The sequence below is a fragment of the Piliocolobus tephrosceles genome, chromosome 17 (genome assembly GCF_002776525.5).
Source record: "Piliocolobus tephrosceles isolate RC106 chromosome 17, ASM277652v3, whole genome shotgun sequence".
NCBI lineage: Eukaryota > Metazoa > Chordata > Mammalia > Primates > Cercopithecidae > Piliocolobus > Piliocolobus tephrosceles.
In genome coordinates, this window is record NC_045450.1 from 36,507,450 (window position 1) to 36,527,045 (window position 19,596).

At 40.8% G+C, this 19,596-nt stretch overlaps 1 long non-coding RNA gene across 1 annotated transcript; it reads left to right on the plus strand.

The window, feature by feature from the left end:
• Positions 1 to 1,703: 1,703 nt before the first annotated feature.
• LOC111541228 lies at positions 1,704 to 11,847 on the plus strand. The gene is made up of 3 exons (XR_002731225.1): positions 1,704 to 1,760; positions 10,763 to 10,871; positions 11,571 to 11,847. It is a non-coding gene; the product is annotated as an uncharacterized LOC111541228 (long non-coding RNA).
• Positions 11,848 to 19,596: the final 7,749 nt, after the last annotated feature.

Here is a 19,596-nt window from a genome sequence, read left to right on the forward strand (position 1 = left end):
CAAATGAGAAAGTTTCAAAGCCTGAGAATATTGCTTACTTTGAAAAAATGTATTTTAGTAGTAGATATGTGTATTCATCACCTAAGAAAAAGAAATCCACATAGTGATATTTACAAAATAAAGCAATCACATAGGTGAGGAAAGTTAAATATTGTTTCTATGTACATTAAGAGAAACAAGAATTGAGTAGCTTGATGAAAACTTCTAAAAAGTCCAAGACAAGATTTAGATCTTGTTATTTTGTGTAAAAGATGCTTGGGCCATTCTGGCAGTTTTAAAACTTTAATGAACATTTAAGAAAAAGAAGCCCAAAGTTACCCTGTACACACACAACAGAACAGCTGTGTACTCACTCTTCAGGGCTGTCACTCACAGTTCAATTTCAGCAATAAATGCTTGGAAATTCTAAAATGCAACATTCACCTCCATGTGGAAGGAAAGGCCTCAGTGTTCCCTTCCATTCCTGCTTTATCAATCAGTTGTGAATCAATTCTGCAGTGACTAATCGCCCCAAACCCCCTTGCTCCACCATCTCCCCCTAGTCTGCGGTGCTAGAGATGTTTACGCTGATACGAGGAGATGACAATTAGTCATATTTATCCGTGCTAGGTCCATTTAATCCCCAGTGTTTTTACTCATGTCAAATCCATTATCCCAAACAAAGCTTCATACATCTTGTCGGAGATGCACACAGACTTGCCTTGTTTACTTTGAGAAGACGGATTTTTATGGCAACATTAAATACATACTGAACCCTAACTAATGGAGCCACTTGGCATGGTGAAGCAGTTGCACTGGCAATTCCTATCACCCTTAACCCATTGTTGTTTAACTGGGCTCTGAAAACCCAGGGACTTCTGGCTGTTCCTCGGGTGTTCCGCACACATCCTAAATTTTCTCCACGATTCTACATTTATGATCATTGCACCTCTGTGTTTCCAGCAACCACATAATGCAACCCCCTTCCCCCCCCCCCAACCCCAGTAGCCAGAGACACTTTTGCCCGAATGCCTCCAGTCTCCTGGTCGCTCTCCTGCGTAGTTTTTGAGCCTAATAAAGGAACACCCCCTCCCCCTTTTGTTTATTTAGAAAGACAAAATCTTAGGTGCTCTGTTTACTTACATTTCTCAGCACTTCTTTGTCTTCCAAACCATTTTAGCTCTTAATATGGAAGTTTTATGAGTTATTTTATCAGAAAATGCAGACCTTTGCTAGCTGACATGAACACTTAGGATGAGGCTGAGTGTTTGGAAACCCCCGATTTCACCAGGAAAAAAAAAAGTAATATGTGGCATATGTTAACATCTAGGCCTGAAAACACAGCCAGTAAGAGCGGCGCAGACTAAAGGAAATCACTACTTAATTCCACAAACATTTGTTTCAGTCCAGGAATGGCACTAGAAACTTTGAGGCGTCTGTCTCCTTCCCAGCGCCGGCCGGGCACACGAGGGTCCAAATCGTGCGGCACAGCGCCATCTGCTGGCAGGCCGGGCCTGGCCGCCCCAATAGCCCGCAGCCGGGGATGGCTCTGAAATCCACACGGGTTAGTGCCTCAACCTTCGTCCCCCAGGGCTTCTCGCTGCTGGGGAGTTCTGACTGTACTAAAAAAAGAAAGAGAGAAGGAGATTGTGCCGGAGAGAAAAAACAGTGCTGGAGAAACCGTTTCCAAAGATCTATTTAACATGTAAACGGAGGAAGATTAATATCTCTGGAACAGTCCCCAAACGTCTTGCCAAGGGCACAGGTTTTCAGCTTTAAAGGTGAAGTTGAGTTTATTTGCATCTAAAGCAAAGAGTTGTTTCTCCTCCTTTCTTTCTGTTAAACATTGTATCCTAACCATATCCTCTTTACTCGGCTCTGCGTGCTTCTTTATGGAGGGAAGGTCGAGTTAATGGCAGCTGTCTGGGTGTCCAGGTTAATTCATTTCCTGGCGGCGTGGCGGTGGTGGTGAGGGGGATTCAGTAGTGCTTTTGGAGACACTGGGGCTCTGTTTGCCCATCCATTCCAGGAATCAGTGGAGGGACAGGCCCTCTCAAGGGCAGAATCTGAGGATTGTGGAAATGCAATCAACACACTTATGCATGCGCCTACACTGCTTTGAATGGGATCCCAGACTCCAGGGAACGCATCTCTGATAAATTGCAAAAGACCCAAACTAAATGGACCAAAGAAGCAGTCATTATGCTTACGGGAGGGACCTCACTGTAACACAGAATAAAGTGTTATCTGCAATTATTTTTTAATGTTTTGGGGGAAATCTCAGTATTTTCATTCCACTTCTAACTACCCGGCCTTTTGGTAACTGCCTGCAACACCGACTTCCAGCATCTCACATCCTCTCCTCTCTCTATCTTGCTCTATCTTCCCACTCCTACCCAGTCCCATAACAAACAGGTTAGGGTGGTTGCTGTCTATGTCCACATTACTTAGGGAGAAAGGGGAGGCTTGATCCATTCCTGGTTTCCACCTAAGGATGATTTGTTTTGGCCCCTGTTGTGAGGATTCTCTGATCCTTAGTGCCTGATGGCTCACAACAGGGATTCATTGCAATTGTCTCTGTGTATGGAAGGGACTAGAGATGATCTTTCTTCACCAGGCTTTCTCTTAGGGCACTCAGCACAGCACTGCCTGCCACTGAGACGGTTCAGGGGACAGAGCTCCCTAAGCCCACAAAGAGGTCTGGCTCTCAAGACAGCCATGGGAGGGGCCTATGTCATCAGGAAAGGGCGTTGTTTTCTCCAGGGTTGCCTCTCAGCCTAAAGAGACTTTTACTCTAATGCCATGAGCTGTCCTTCTGCAGACTAGCAATCGGCTGGTGAGTGCTTTCAGGGGATTGCTTCTCTCTCTCTCTCTCTCTCCCACCCCCCCCCCTTCATAGAGACTTTTAGAAACAAATACAGTCAGAATCATTCATTATAGAATTGGAGGCCTAGGGTTGCCAGATAAATTACAGAATACTCAGTTACATTTGAATTTCAGAAAAGAATGAATAGTGGTTTGATTTTAGTGTAAGTATGTCCCAGATATTACATGGGGCATACTTACACTAAAAGATATTCATTGTTTATCTGACATTCAGATTTAACTGGATGCCTGTGTGTTGTTTTTGTTTTATTTTTTGTTTCCTCCCTTCCTTCTCCCTTCTTTCTCTCCGTTCTTCCTTCCTTTCTTTTCTTCTTCTTTTTTTTTTCCTTCGCAACCTGGCAACCTATTAGAGACCCTCTAGTAGAAATCTTTAACCAGGAAACCAAAATTGACAGAGGCAAAGTAATTTGCCCAGTTACACAGCTGGTTCGAGGCAGAACTAGGGTCAGAAATAAGGTCTAGAAATTTAGTTTTGGTTCTCTTGATTAATCACACTGTCTTTGCTTCCCCCAGGATATCCAGTTGGGAGCTAAGGTACCACATAAGCTCACATCATAAAATCAGTTCTTCATATAATAATTTCAGAATGATTCATACATGCTTCAAAGAACCATAAAGTAAAATACCACTCATTTGGAAATGCCACTAGTTTATAATTTGTGAGGTTTCCTGGCAAAGTGAATCTTTACCTAGAGACTCTTTTCTCTCTGAAGAGTCCCATCACTTCCTTTTCTATGACCACTGTTCATGATTGTTTTAAGGACTTTGTTCTACCAAGTGATTTCACACCCTTAAGCACACAGTAAGATACAAGCAAAGAGTGTGCCAATTAGCCTTCTCTTCCTATTAAAGAAAAAGTTCTAAAGCCATTTCATCTTATTTGGATAAAAAGATTACTCTTAAAATACTCTAATATGTATTATTTCGAAGACTTACATTAGTTACATATCTTGAGACTTCCAGATTGGTGGCAAAACTGTTATTCCATATTGTGGCCAACCTCGGGGCAAAAATGTGACCTTATATTTTGGCTATGCTGTGACCAAGTGTACTTGTTCGTGTCTCTTATGACATCTGAGCCTCACTTTCATTATTTTTAAAAGGAGGGGTTAATTCCTTATTAAGTCCTCAAATCTGTTTTGGTTCTAAAACACTAGGTTCTGAAAATCAGACATGTACTCTGTTAACCTCATCTGTTTTTGAAGTTCCAATTGGAATTCAGCAGCAATAATTGCATCTAAGTCTTTTATAAGTATCCACTGTGCCCAGGATGGTGCCACAGGCTGCCTGTGCTCCCCAAAGCAATCTGGCCATCAAAACCAAATTATAAAACCTCACACAGAGGAAGGAAAGAAAAAGGTGTTAATGAAACTAGCTGTAATGCAAAGAAAGGTCAGCTTCAGCTGCAAGCACTGAAATGAAACCATATAATTGCAAGTGGCAAAAGGGCTCCAGGTGAGACAGGGACTGTATTTACACCATACCCTTCTTTTCTGCCAGTCTTATCATCTAAGCAGCTCTTTCTGGACCAGTGAAATAAGAAGTAACAGGCTGAAGATCTGAACCTTCTAGAATTAGATCCAAGTACCCCAGCCTAACAACAGATCTCCATGAGCATTTCACAGGCTCATTTTTACTGGCGAGGGAAGGCTGCAGTCAGGGGCAACAGAAAGAAGGACCGTTCTGGCAAATGATCGCAAAATCTTGTTTTGCCTGGGAACTCCCTCTTTCCCACTTGGACTTTGCGTTTTTCTAATGAATGTAAAAGAGCAGTAAATGAGGCCAGGTGGAGATAGAAGAGTGATGTTTCCCTATTTTCCTTTCTTTTTTTTTTTTCCTTCCTCTTTTGACTTTTTTTAGCCCTAAAATTGCTCTGCAGAGAAACCATTCAACACGGGTGAGACTTAACCCAGAGCCAAGATGCTGGAGAAACACAGGATGCCTTTGCTGGTGGCCTCAAGCCACGAGAAGCTTTTGTGCCTGCTGGGTGTGGTGCCCACCAAGGAGACCAGGCTCCTGTTCACAGTAATGACAGACTATGCCTCCCAAAGACAAATGGATGAATTTTTTTGAAAATATAAAATCTTCATGTACTCTATTTCATGAATCGAACTGATTCAAGGACCTTGCTCTGAAAAATGCTATGCAAATTGTTTTCATTGAAATATTTTCCTGTGGCTCCACTTCGTCTTTGGAGCATCCCAGGGGCTTTCCCTCTCAAGTACATGCTACAGTTTTGCAGTCTCCTTTTCTAGACGAGATGTGCTCTCAGGACTCTACTGGCCAAATCTAGACATAACCAAAAACCCAGGGACAACGTGCTGGGGAGGGTGTTGACTATTCAATGACTGAAGAATTGAGCACCATCTTGAGAAGAAGGTAATGACTTCACAACGTGATCAGGCAAACACTTAGGGCTGTGTCCCTTTCTTACAAATTAGAAAGTTCCCACGTTTGCTGCTAATAATAACTAGTACTTATGAAGGCTGACTATATGCAAAGTGCTTTGCATGCAATTCTCATTTATAGGTACTGTTATCGCCACTTTATGGATGAGTAAACTGAGGCTTAGAAAGGTTTAGAAACTTGAGTCTCATTGACTCTAACAGTCCATCTTCTCAATGACTTTTGACAGTAATAGGTAACTTTTCAAGGCTGTGGTCAGCTATGATTGCATCCCTGCACTGCAGCCTGGTGATGAAACAAGACCTCATCTCTAAAAAGTAATCATCATCATCATCATAGGTAATGATGGTAGGACTTGACTACCTACTATGAGCCAAGCACTATTGTGAGCACTTTATGCATTTTATTGCAATAAACCTTCATGATGACCTTGTGAAACAAGTACTACTGTTAAGCCCATTTTATGTATGAGGAAAGTAAAGGACAGAAATTAATCAAAGACCTGGTGACTTTAGCTACTCACCCATATTGGCCGTCTGGGTCAATGGAGGTTGTTGGCCTCTCTTCAAATCCAAAGAAAAATAAAGCCTCATTCAAAATGCAAAAGAAAAATGAATTTGAAAAACAACAAACACACAGCAAAACCTACCCCTTCTCTGCCCACATCCCAACTGGACACCTGTGTGTATCTTCTTTAGTCTTTCTTTAATTTCCCAACAGACTTTCTCTTCTACTCTTCTTCTTTATGTAAGTATAAGACTTAGGGTGGGAGGCAATTTATGCCTCTAAGGTACGTGTGATTCTCTTGTTCTTCGTGGCCACAGAGAATGAAGTCGGTTCTCTAACAATTGCACATTCTCTCTATCTCTTATCTTCTCTCCCTCTGCCCTCTGTCTCTCTCTCTCTCTCTCTACACACACACACACACACACACACACACACACATTCCTCCTTTGATCTCAAAATTCTGAAATGCAGTTTCTGTTAATAGAACTTTCTGTTGATTCATTAGCTAAGCACCAGCACACCAGTTTAGGATAGCAATGCTCTGAGACTATCTATTGCTAGGAGGCTGGGGTCTGGGCTCCTAGCCCAGGCACTAACCCACAGTCTGGCCAGCCCAGTAGCTAACTGATGAGAGTGCAACTCTAAGGAAGCCAGCAGGTTTATTTCCCTCAGTAAATCTATTCTGATTAATGTAAACACTGTATAATACTCCACCTGTAGGTGTTGTAATTAAGGTGCATCGGGACCACAATCAGCACAGTGACAGGCAGAGGGAAAATTATTGACCTCCCACAGATTTTTTAAGTCAGCACATTTAGTACTGTGAAAATCACCAAGTCATTAGCAGAGGGATATATTTTTTTTTAAATTCAAATGAAAGAAGTCTGCTCATATTACAGCTATTTGTTTGCTAGCCTCTTTGTCCCCCTTTTTTAGGACTTAAGTTGAAAATTCTCCCCCACTCCATCGGAGCCTCTGTAGACTAAGGGGCACCAGTCTTGGTAGGAGGTAAAAGTTTTCCAACCCAGATTTGGAGGAGCAAATGGTTTCTCTAAGGGAGACTGCCACCCAAGCCCAATGCAGAGGGTCCTAGCACAAGGCCACCAGGCAAGCATCCTTCTCTTGTGTTTATAGAGCCAGCGTGACCATGAGTGTGCCTTGCTGGGCTCCCACGTTGCCTAAGAGCTCACACCTTGGTGCCAAACTGAACTCCATGGATGCCCATGTGGGAGAGAGGTTGATAGCTGTAGCCTGCAGCTCTGCTTTCTGTCTTCGGCATGGCAGGTGTCAGCATGCAGCCCTGAGAGGCAGACAGGCCCCCTGCCTCTCCCTGTCCTTCTGGCGATAGTACCTTCTAGCCCTCGTTCCCAGCTACCCTCCCCGACCAGAGGACTGGAGGTGCTGCTTGTCATGAGTTTGAGAAGTAGAAGTGCACCCCACCACCCATCTCCAGTCACAGACTCAAGGATTCCTGGACTCTGGAGTCATGCCTAACTGGGTTCTGCTTCCCACTCTCCCAATCCCTTGCAAATCCTCTTTGTGGCCCAGTTTCCTCATCCATAAAATGGGGATAACAACAGTATATACCACGTAGTAGTACATATTGTGAAAGTTGAAAGGGATAATCCACGACAAGCCTGCACAATGCCAAGCACATTGCAAATTAGGGGTCTGCGAACATTTTTGGAAAATGATAGATAGAAAATAATTTAGGCTTTGTGGACCATATGGTCTGTGTCACAACTAGTTAGAGTTAACTCTGCCACTGCTTGCTAGAAGCAGCCATAGACCATATGTAAAGGAACAAATGTGGCTGTATTCCAATAAAACTTTATTTACAAGAACAGGTATAGGGCCCCATTTGGCCCTTGGGTCATAGTTTGCAGAACCTTATTAATTTAAATAATGAATAAATCTCAGTAGCAGTTAAAACATGTAACATTAGCTGGCTGACCAGCTATTGTATACAAAGAGTTCTGAGTAAATCAAGAATATGTAATCTCTGCCCTCTTGTAAGTTTCTTTTTTGTTTTGTTTTGTTTTTGTGAGATGGAGTCTTGCTCTGTTGCTCAAGCTGGAGTACAGTGGTGTGATCTCGGCTCACTGCAAACTTTGCCTCTTGGGTTCACGCCATTCTCCTGCCTCAGACTCCCAAGTAGCTGGTACTACAGGCGCCTGCCACCATGCCAGTCTAATTTTTTGTATTTGTAGTAGAGACAGGGTTTCACCATGTTAGCCAGAAATGTCTTGATCTCCTGACGTCATGATCTGCCTGCCTCAGCCTCCCAAAATGCTGGGATTACAGGTGTGAGCCACCACACCTGCCCTGCCCTCCTGTAACTTATAGTGGGTATTAGGGGAGGGGAGGTATTAATTCACAAATATTAAATGACAGTCTACTGTATCAAAGAAGGTGACACGCAGATTAAAAGCTCTTATATAAAAACTAAAGCAATACATACCTTCGAAATATTTAATTTTTGAACCAACCCCCACCCTATGAAAACAAATCAGGAAGATTTTTCATTAAAATCTTAATTTTAATTCAGTTGCATTGCATTAAAATTGCATTACCTTTAAAGACTTTTTTTTCAAGAAAAATAATAAAAATGAAATGAGTATGAATATCATTGCATCACACTCTAAATGTGGCATGCATTGCTTTAAGTACATTCAGCAGAAAGGAAAGCCATCGGATAGGTTTTGTTTCAGCTCATAGACTGTTTGCCGAAGTCAATACTCAAGCAGTCAAAACCACCAGCTTGATATGTTTTGATTGAACAGGCTCCTTAATTTAACCAGGGACCTAAATTGTGGAGAAGTCTAAGATCTTAGCTGCTAAAATGGTAGGAGATAAATGGACAGAATATCCTACCTTCAAGATGCAATTCCAAAGATACCGTTTAAACACATCTTGAGTTTAACAGATATGTCAAAGAATGTGTATCTATCTAGCACTCTATCTATCTATCTGCAACTTAATCTTTAAAGTCAGTAAGATCAATTATACACAGATAGAGAGGCAGTTGCTTAACTTAACTTACCTACCTGTCATCTGAAAAGAAATGAATCCTGTTTGAGAGAGAAACCAAACTGACATTTTCTACATTATAGATTATGTACTTTTCATTCATTCATTCACTCATTTTACAAATACTATTGAGAGTATACTATATGCATTGCTTGGACCTAGGGGCTAAGAAACGCAAACCTGAGTGAACTGTTACAAAATGCTTAGATACAGCATATGGAGAATACCATATTGCTGATCAGGAGTTTCTCTGGGAAAAATCCACACGCCACATTCATTACTCTGAAGAACTCTGGTCAACATCTAGTTTTTACAGCGGTAAAGCCCCTCTTCTAACAAAGGACACCATTTTAATGGAAAGAAGGAGCCTGCAGTCACCTAGTTGTGTGCTAATGGCACCCCCTAGACTGATGATATCGACCAACTGGCTTTTAGATCCTGCCACAACAGGAGATTCACCTGTTCCTGTGCTCTCTTTCTTCTCTATGAGTCAGGCCACTTCTCTGACAATCAATGGACTACTCCTTTTAAAAAATTGTTGAAATGAGTGCTACCTTCCTGCCACATCTATTTACTTCTACTTCTGGCTTTTTCATCTCTAAGTTATTTGCTTTTCTTTCACTTTCCTCTTCTAGCACAATCTTTTCTTTTCTCTTTCTCTCTCTTTTTCTTTCTTTTTCTTTGAGATAAGATCTTGCTCAGTCACCTAGGCTTGAGTGCAGTGGCGTGATTACGTGATTACGGCTCACTGAAGCCTTGACCTTCCTAGGCTCAGGTGATCCTCTCACTTCAGCTTCCCAAGTAGCTGGGACCACAGTTGCCTGCCACGATGCCGGGCTAATTTTTGGAATTTTTTTTTGTTTTGTTTTGGTAGAGATGGGGTCTCATTATGTTGCCCAGGCTTGTCTCAAACTCCTGGGTTCAAACAATCCTCCTGTCTTGGCCTCCCAAAGTGCTGGGATGACAGGCTTGAGCCACCTCGCCCGGCCCACTGGCACAATCTTTAGGTTCAGACATTTCCCACTTCTCTCGGCCCCCTCCACTAAGTCCCCCAGAGCAGTAACCTGGTTCACAAACATATTTTAGGTTTTATGCACTCTTGAACTTCCTTCCTCTTCTGATGTTTGACTGTGTCCCATATGTGAGGATTGCATGGTAGTACAGTAAAATTCTATGAATATGCTGGCTTCTGGGATGCAAGGGGCTTGGAGCTCCTGAGTTCTAAGCCCTAGCCCAAAGTTGGCCACGGCGCTCATTTTCAAAGGCAATCACAAGATGAATATCAAAGAATGTGCGGAATGCACATTGGGAAACCTGTCAGAACATTGTTGGGAAAATAAAGTGAATCAATAGAATGTCAAGAGACTCAAATGGAAAAAATATTGAATATTCATTTTCTCAGTTTCACAGGGGTAGGGATTTACTAGGACCAAGGCAGCTGGTGGGATTTTCGGCTTTCCTTGGAATGGTTCAAATAATTTTTGTGCCACGCATTGGATTAGTATTCAATTAACTCCTTTAAAATTATAATGTGCAACTTCAACAAACTTATTAACGAGTCTACAGCACAATTAGAGCAGTTAATAGCCACCAGGTACAACAGATGAATGCTGTATTTCTGTAAACAGGGGACATCTGAAACAAATTCAGCAATGGTGTTTCCTATTTGCATATCTATTCTACTTTCAAACCCAGCAATACCTGTAAACACCAGAGAAAAATTACAGAAGGGTCCTTTTCTCCCACATATTTATCAAAGAAAATCTGATGTCAAAACCTTGTAGAGATTGTTTCTTTCTAATGTGGCTGGTCCCACTCCCGGAAATCTGATATGCTAACACAACCAGCTCTTAGTGGAGAAACCTAATCGGTGTAGTGTGTTACTTGTGTTGCAAACCCATCACTATGGTTGCCAAAATGTTTTAAACATAATCTGTCTCTTGCTCTTACATAGGCCATTTCAATTTAAGAAAACAAAAGATGATCCTGTGAACACTGTATCAGGCATCATTATTGGACTAAAAAAAGGATCACTTGATGAACATGCCTGGCATTTTGTTTAGGTACATTTCACACAGTCAGACACTCACCCTCACTCAGAGAAACAGAGCAAACAGAAACATCCACAGTAGGGCTGGAAATTCCAGGGGAGGACCAAGAAAGCATCTGTCTTCCTGTTGATAATGTAAAAAATGATTTGAAAAAGAATGCATCAGACTTCCATTATGATGATAGGATGAAGAATGCAACCTTCTGGACATTTCTGAGTTTTCTTAAACTAGATAAATAAAATGCATTGTAAGAGCTTTAAGCATTTGGTTTAATGCTAAACCATCTCTCTTGGCTGAAGAATTTTGCATTTTCATTGGATCTATTCTAAAATAACTGTGGAAAATTGATTTTAAACCTAAAGGTTGTATTCTCAATCATTTTTCCAATAAGTACTGTTTGTAATTTTTTCATAATAGATTTTGACCACAGGATATAATGATATCACATGTGATACATCTTTATCTATGCCTAGAAGGTTTCCACTCCTTTTACAAATTCAAAGTGGCCTTACCCACTCTCCTCTCCACACACATCCACACAATTATGAAAGTATCATGTTACGATTTAAATAGATTCACTACTTTTGATAGTTTGTGGAAGAAATGCTACATCTCTTTTCCACAAGGCTGTAAAACTTTCTCACCCTTCTTAAATAACAGCCTAAATAATAAAATCTAAAAAAAGTACAATTTAATTTGTTTTTTTTTAAGACGTATTTCTTCTCTGGCCTTAGAAGATTAGTTTTCAAAGTGATGGTAAAAATCATTGATGTACGTCTTTTCAAGAAAAAGGAAAAAAAAGAAAAAAGACTCCTAAATGCCAAACATTTGCTCTTTGGAGCATAGCAAGAAGAAAGGGAGAGGACCAGACGACCACATTCTAAGAACAGAGTATTGTCCAGGTAGCTGTCGCCTAAAATGGGATCTCTTTCCAGGTCTTTTTGTTAAAGTTTTTCTTTCCTAAATAAAACTTAATTTTCTCTCGCTAGTCTTTCCAGTGGGTGTCTGCCGCTTCCTCATGCCTTGCTATAAGAAAGCTCGTAAAAAGGAAGAAACCTAAAACTGGAACAATTCTATATTCACAGTTTCTTTGACATTAAAAAGTACTCAAGAGAAGAATTTTTTTTTAATTTAAAGAAACATCTGTCCAACATGGATGATTGAAGAAGGGTACTCCCCTTTGTCCGGAGCCATAGATAGATAATTTAATTACACTAATCACTACACCCTCCCCAAATTAGACTACAAATGAATCTTGATTTCTCATGATTTTTTCTCTTTACAAAATAATCTTTAAGTTTAGGAGGAAGAAAAGATGCATAAGCATAATCAACAATGGAAAAGAGGAAGAAAAAGGGAACTTTCTCCTACTGATCCGGCAGTGCCGGGCAGGGAAGAGCGTGGTCCCTTTAAATGATATGGCAGGAGGGCAGGGAAGTGCTGGGTAGAGAAAGGCGTGGCCTCTTGCTAGGGCTCCACCCCCAGGGACCCAGATGCGGACCGGCACTCTTGCCTTGAAGCCCGAATGTTTCATTTGCCAAGACCTCCCTGGCCTGCCATGCCCCCATTCTGGGCTTATAAAAACCCGAGACCCCTAGAGGACAGACACAAAAGCGGCTGGAAGTTATGAGGAACACGTGGGCAGAAGAAGACACGAGCTGAGCAGGTAGTGGAGAACACACGGCGGAATGACGCAGAGTTTTGCTGGAGCAGGCCGCCAAAGGGCCCGACTCCAGGAGAAACTCATCTCCCTTCTTGTTTCCCCATCTGCTGAGAGCTACTTCTACTCAGTAAAACCTTGCATTCATTCTCCAAGCCCATTCCCGGGATACAGAAAGCCCTGTGTCCTTGTGATAAAGAAGGGGGGTCTGATTGAACTGGTTAACAGAAGCTGCCTATAGACAGCAAACCAAAAGAACACCCTGTAACACACGCCCACTGGGGCTTCTGCTGTAATCATTCATCCCTAGACACTGCCCTTTGGGTCAGAGTTCCACAGTCTGCCCGTGTCTATGTTCCCCTAGGAGGTTTTGAGGAGCAGGGCACTGAAGAAGGGAGTCACACCCCCAGCGCATGCCCTGCAAGGGGGACAAAGGAAACTTTCCAGTTTAACTACCACCATTAAAATATCTTATAAAGTCAGCTAGGCATGGTGGCTCACGCCTGTAATCCCCGCACTTTGGGAGGCTGAGGCCAGCGGATCGCTTGAGGCCAGGAGTTCAAGGTCAGCCTGCTCAACATGGCGAAACCCCAACTCTACTAAAAACATAAAAATTAGCCAGACATGGTGGTGCATGCCTGCAATCCCAGCTACTCTGGAGGCTGAGGCAGGAGAATTGTTTGAACCCAGGAGGCAGAGGTTGTAGTGAGATCGCACCATTGCACTCTAGCCTGGGCGACAGAGTGAGACTATCTTATGGTACTGGTGGCATAGGATTAATGAAACGGAATAGAAGTCCGAGAAATATTCCCAAGTAAATATAATAAGTTTATGTGTGATAAAAGTGGCATTTAATATCAAAGGAAGATGTAATATATTATTCAATATTTTGGTATTGTGGCAACTGCCTATTCATTTAGGGGAGGAGAGAAACGGTAGTCTCTGAGTCATACAAGAAAAAGAATAAATTTAAGGTTTAATAATAAGTATGAAAAGGAAACAATTATATAGATGTAATATAAGTATAAAAAACCAAGAATAAATTTTAGATGTAATATATTTATACATATGAAAAAGGAAATGATTATTTTCTAAGAATATGCTGGTGGATATTTATACAATATTGAATTGGGAAGGCATCAGTCCTAAGGCAATAATCATAAAATAAATGAATTAAGTTTACTACAGAAATACTAAAACTATCTGCCCATTAATACATACCAAAAATTATGACTAAGAAGAAAGGACAAATTGGGTAACATATTTAAATATACACATATATACATATATATATATATACACACACATACATACAATATGCTCAATATGTAAAAGTTTTAACAATTTTACAAGAAAAAGCTTAACATGGATAATTTACAAAAAAAAAAAAAATACAGTGACAAATAATTTACCTACCTGCATTAGGATTCTCTTAGAGGGAAAAAATAAGAGATATCTATGTAAAGGGGAGCTTATTAAGTATTAACTTACATGATCACAAGGTCCCAAAATAGGCTGTCTGCAAGCTGAGGAGCAAGGAGAGCCAGTCCGAGTTCCAAAACTAAAGAACTTGGAATCCGATGTTTGAGGGCAGGAAGCATCCAGCATGGGAGAAAAATGTAGGCTGGGAAGCTAGGCTCATCTCGCCTTTTCTGCTGCTTTATATTCGCTGGCAACTGATTAGATGGTGCCCACCAGATTAAGGGTGGATCTGCCTTCCTCAGCCCACTGGCTCAATTGTTAATCTTTTTTGCAATACCCTCACAGATACACCCAGGATCAATACTTTGTATCCTTCAATCCAATCAAGTTGACACTCAGTATTAACCATCATACTACCTAAACAGCATTTAAAAATGTTTAATACTTAGGGATAGTTAGGATGTGGAAGAACGGGAATTCTCACACACTGCTGATTACAATAGAAATAGGTACAACCTTTCACAGATAATAGCTTAGATACGGGCATGATTATTAGTCCAGCAATACCACTTCTAGAAGTTTTTGCCAAGGAAATAACCATGAATATAAATAAGATTTAGCTCTAAAGATGTCTGCAAACTGTTGTTTGCAATATGCAAAACATTAAAAAAAATCCTGTATGTATACAAGAATAGAAGATTGAGCAATTGTTTAAAATGTTTCTGTAGTAAATAATATTTAATAATTATTGTCATAATTGTTTGCCAAATGAAAAAAAATGTTACTAAAGATAGTAATTGTAATTTATTCTATTTATTCTTTTTGCTTCTCTCTATCCAGCATTTTCCATATAAAAAAAATTCGCGTGCGTGTGTGTGTGTGTGTGTGTGTGTGTGTGTGTGTTTTCCCTACCCTGGCAAGACCTGGGTTCTCTTTATTCCATTCAAGATTTGTAGAGGATCAATTTTTCTAGTGGTATCCCTCCTCCCACCTCCTCCTTCTCTTCCAAGTACCTGGTGACTGTCATTTGAGTTATAATTTCACAGAGGCAGATTCTTCTTTTGCTTTTCTTTGTTGTTGTTCTTGGTTGATTTCAGAGATGACACAGTGTCTAGATGCTTCTCTTCTGCCTTCTTTAACAGGAAGTCTTCTTAACTTTTTTCATTAATATTTTAAGAAATTGCTAAAGTTCTTTGATCATGGCTCACTGCAGCCGTGAACTCCTGGGCTCAAGTGATCCTCACACCTCAGCCTCCCAAAAAACACCCGCTACCATGCCTGGCTAACTTTTAATTTTTTAAGTTTATTTATTTTTATTTTTTTGGAGACAGGATCTCGCTACGTTACCCAGGCTGGCCTTGAACTTTTGGCTTCAAGTGATCCTCCCAACTCAGGTGCTACAGAGTTGCCTAGAGCAGAAACGTGTCCTCAGCGCTGCAACATCTTTTAGGAATGGCCTAACTTAAAGCAAAAGTGGGATGCTTGTCTATTTTCTGGTCTTTTTTCTATGACTTTATACATGTTTTAATGATTCAATCCATTACAATGTATTTGGGTATATTTTGTAAGGCAAAATATAATTGCTTACATTTAGCTTTATGAATACTAGGAGCAGCCTTCTTTACTTCTTTACTTTCTTCTGAGCTAAACAGAGGGAAAATCAGGGATGGATAAGTATTAAATAACTTTTTTTTTCCTGCGTATATCTGAAATTTCCAAATGTCTCTTTTTTTCTAATCAAGTAACTTGAAGCATTTATTTTTTAAAAAGATTAGGCTGATAATCAAGAATTATGACTCTCAAACTGTAAGGATTCAAATTCTTTTTTTAAAATTATTATTATTATTATTATACTTTAAGTTCTAGGGTACATGTGCATAACGTGCAGGTTTGTTACATATGTATACTTGTGCCATGTTGTTGTGCTGCACCCATCGGATTCAAATTCTTATAATTTCCAGCAGACAATATGAATGAGAGATGTGGACTACATCTAAGAGGTAGTCGGGAGTGATGGCACTAGCTCTGGGTCATGTATTTGTTGAGGGAATGAAATCTGGATTAGTTCTGTAATTCTAAGTCTTAGACAGAAACCTGAAATTTGACTATGTTCTATAAAATACTCAATTTTATATGTTAGCAGCTAACTTAAAAAATTGAACAAACATAACTTTTATAATTAGGGGAAATTATGTTTAAAATACATGTTAAATAAATTAAGTTATAGCTCTTTAAAATATAGAAAATCTCCAAACTTTTTCTGAGCGGATGTGGATAATGTTACTACCAACTAGCTGGAAATACTTTTTTGTTTTGTTTTGTTTTGTTTTGATAGAAGCTCTTGCTCTGTTGCCCAGGCTAACTTGCAGTGGCACAATCATAGCTCAAAGTCCTGGGCTCAAGCGTTCCTCCCACCCCAACGTCTGGAGTAGCTAGGACTACAGGCCCATGCCACCATGCCTGGCTAATTAATATATGTATATCTTTTTTTTTTGTTGTTAGAGACAGGGTTTTGCTATGTTGCCCAGGCTGGTCTTGAACTCCTGGCTTCAAGTAATCCTCCACCTTGGCCTCCCAAAGTGCTGAGATTACAGGTGTGAGCCACCACATCCCATCTGGGGAGAACTTTTGCGTTTAATCCACATGGCCAGAGGATCTCAATTGCTGCCCATAGCAGAACTCAGCAAGACAAAGATCACCCTTCTCCGTATCTCTCTCACCTCAAGACGTCAGTGCATCCTAACGAGATGGCTTTGGCAGGGGAAGCTTCTATATGAAACAAAAACATGAATCAATATTTGAATCCTTATTATGAGTCAAGCAGGGTGCTGGACACCTTATTTTCTGTGATACATTATTTTCCATAAACCTTATAAAAATCCTATTCCTAGGTACTATTATAATTGCTACTTTATAGTTACAGAAACTGAGGCTTATAGATGGTAAGTAATGTATACGGTAGTAAGAACTTCTTTTTGTTGGACTATAAATCTTGTGTTCTAACCACCATACACATTGTTAGGAGGGTTCCTAAGCCAATGCCTTTCCACTCATTCTTTATCTTCATGTCTGCAACTTTTTCCAGAAGGGGTCTAAAGCAGCCTGCCTTCCCATATGAAAGCACCTTCCATGCTGATATCATACCTCATTTTCTGGAGGAAGTGTGGTGTGATGGCACCTCAGAGTGAGGCCCAGGAGCACCTCCGTTCAAATCCCACTCCTCGCTCTTATCAGTCAGGTGAGTTGAAATGAGTTACTTCTCTTTTCAGAAGTCCGGTTTCTTAATCCATAAAATGAGAAAAATACAACCTACTTCTGAGGTTGAGGGTGAGGCTGAGGACGAGATAGGCGCCTCCTGTGAAGTGGGGGCTTAATAAATGCTAGTCATTTCTCTTCCCCTGAGGAAACGTTATTACACATTGTTTATGTCACTCTAATATTGTCCTAAGAGATCTATGAAAATATGCAACTCAGTTAATCAAAGTTTGTCTCTGTAATGTACCTTTAGGGTAAAAGAATACATTGTGGGGAGTAGAGGAGAGAAAGATTAAGGAATTTGGTGGTCACAGCTCCTGGAGGTCATCTCTACCAGGCTGAGATCATCTATAGCCCAACCGTGTACACCAACACCATCTACTGTCCTTTGGAACCTTAGTAATAATGCTTCTACTACTGTTCCTACTACGTGCATTTAGAGTCTGAACTCATTACCACCACCACCACTCAAGAAAAATAACTACTGTGTTTATTAAGGTAGGAAAGTTGTTTCAGAACAAGATGAAAGCCATTCACCAGAAAATACAATTATCTCCAACCTCACATCACTCTAACATCTGTGTATCTACACAATGTATTTCCTTTAAGACGCTGATTTTCAACTGGGAGTCACTGAATCGATTTCAGGAGGCCCATAAACCTCATGAGATCGACTTCTATATGCATGTGCCCATGTGCATTTTTGAGGAGATGGTTGATTTTCTGAAATTCTCAAGGGAGTCTACTTGCCTCAAATATCTAAGACCCATTAGGCTAGAAGCTTACTATCCAAATCATACATGCTGACATCAAGAAAGACACAGATAGTGGTGTGTTGATATGGAATTTGGGAGGGCATGGTCGTGGATAAGGTTGTGTGTGTGATTTGTGGGCAGAAGTGAGTTTTATGCATTCAAATAGATGTATGAATCTTTTGTGAGGAAGGTTTATTTTGAAGTGTTAGTCGTCTTTTTTTTTTTTTTTTTTTTTCTCGAGACAAGGTCTTGCTCTGTTGCCCAGGCTGGAATGCTGGGGTGCAATAATGGCTCACTCCAGCCTCGATCTCCTGGGCCCAAGTGAACCTCCTGTCTCAACTTCTCAAGTAGCTGGGACTACAAGTGCACACCACCATGCCCAGTTAATTTCGGTAGAGATGGGGTTTTGCCATGTTGCCCAGGCTGCTCTCGAACTCCTGGGCTCAAGCGATCTGCCCTCCTCAGCCTCCCAAGGTGCTGGGATTATGGGCATGAGCCAGCACACCCAGCTGAGACCCTAGCCTTAAAAAATTGAGACCTCCCTTCTTGAATTGTAAGCATTTCCTGCACTTTGTCTGCAACATCAAACAACCAAACATTTCCATCCAAGAGAAGGAAATAACCTACTACCTAATTGAAACTGCTTCAGTGATGCGTCCATTTTTCTATTTAACACTCTTTTCTCTCACTTTCACTTTTCATTTCTTGCCTGGGTTCACACAGCCCATACCTTGTCTTTTTTAATAACTGACCAAATTATTACTATTAGTAATTTGGGGAGGGGGAAGAGAAACACAAATAAGGGAAATGGGTTTCCATGGCAACCACAGGCCTGTGAGATCATTTTGAACATCCTTTCTATGACTATTTCATTAGCACTCTCCTGAGAACCTGAATCATCGTTAACCCGTTTATGAACCAAGCGTTCTTTTGCAGAAGGCTCTCGCGCTATTATTCATCATTTGGGATGTTGGTTTACCGTTTTTAGAGGGCACTTGGATTTTGTGACCAGAATTAACTGACATCTCTATATCTGTCTCCTGCTGAGAGTGTGTCCTGTGATTCTCCAGCATCCTTCCAGAGTTCCTTGGGTAAGGACAAATGAAAACTCATATTTTTAAGGAAGAACTAAATTAATACTTTAAAAAGCAAAATCCTCATAATGACAGTTCTACTGAGGCTAAACTCCATTCCCTTTGGAGGGGAGGAGGCAAAGGAGCAAGTATTAGTCAAAAGTGACAGGGTAGTGCTATGGTAGCAAACAGTCCCTCTGATGGTTAATTTTATGGGTAGACTATGGTGCTCAGTTGTTTGGTCAAACTCAAGTTCCATATGTGGGTGGGCTTCAGCCAATCAATTGAAGGCTTTAAGAGAAAAGACAGAGTCCTCATGATAAGGAAAGAGTTTTGCATCTAGATTGCCTTCAGACTCAAGACTGAAGCATTGACTTCTGCTGGTATTTTTAGCCTGCTGGCCTGTCCTACAATTTCAGACATGCCAAACCCCGTATTTCCATGGGTCAATTCCTCAAAATAAATCTCTCTCTCTCTCTCTCTCTCTCTCTCTCTCACATCAGTCATATTAATCATATTAATCACTCAGGGGTCACAGCTGAAGGAAGCTCCACCTCAACTGTGCTCCCATG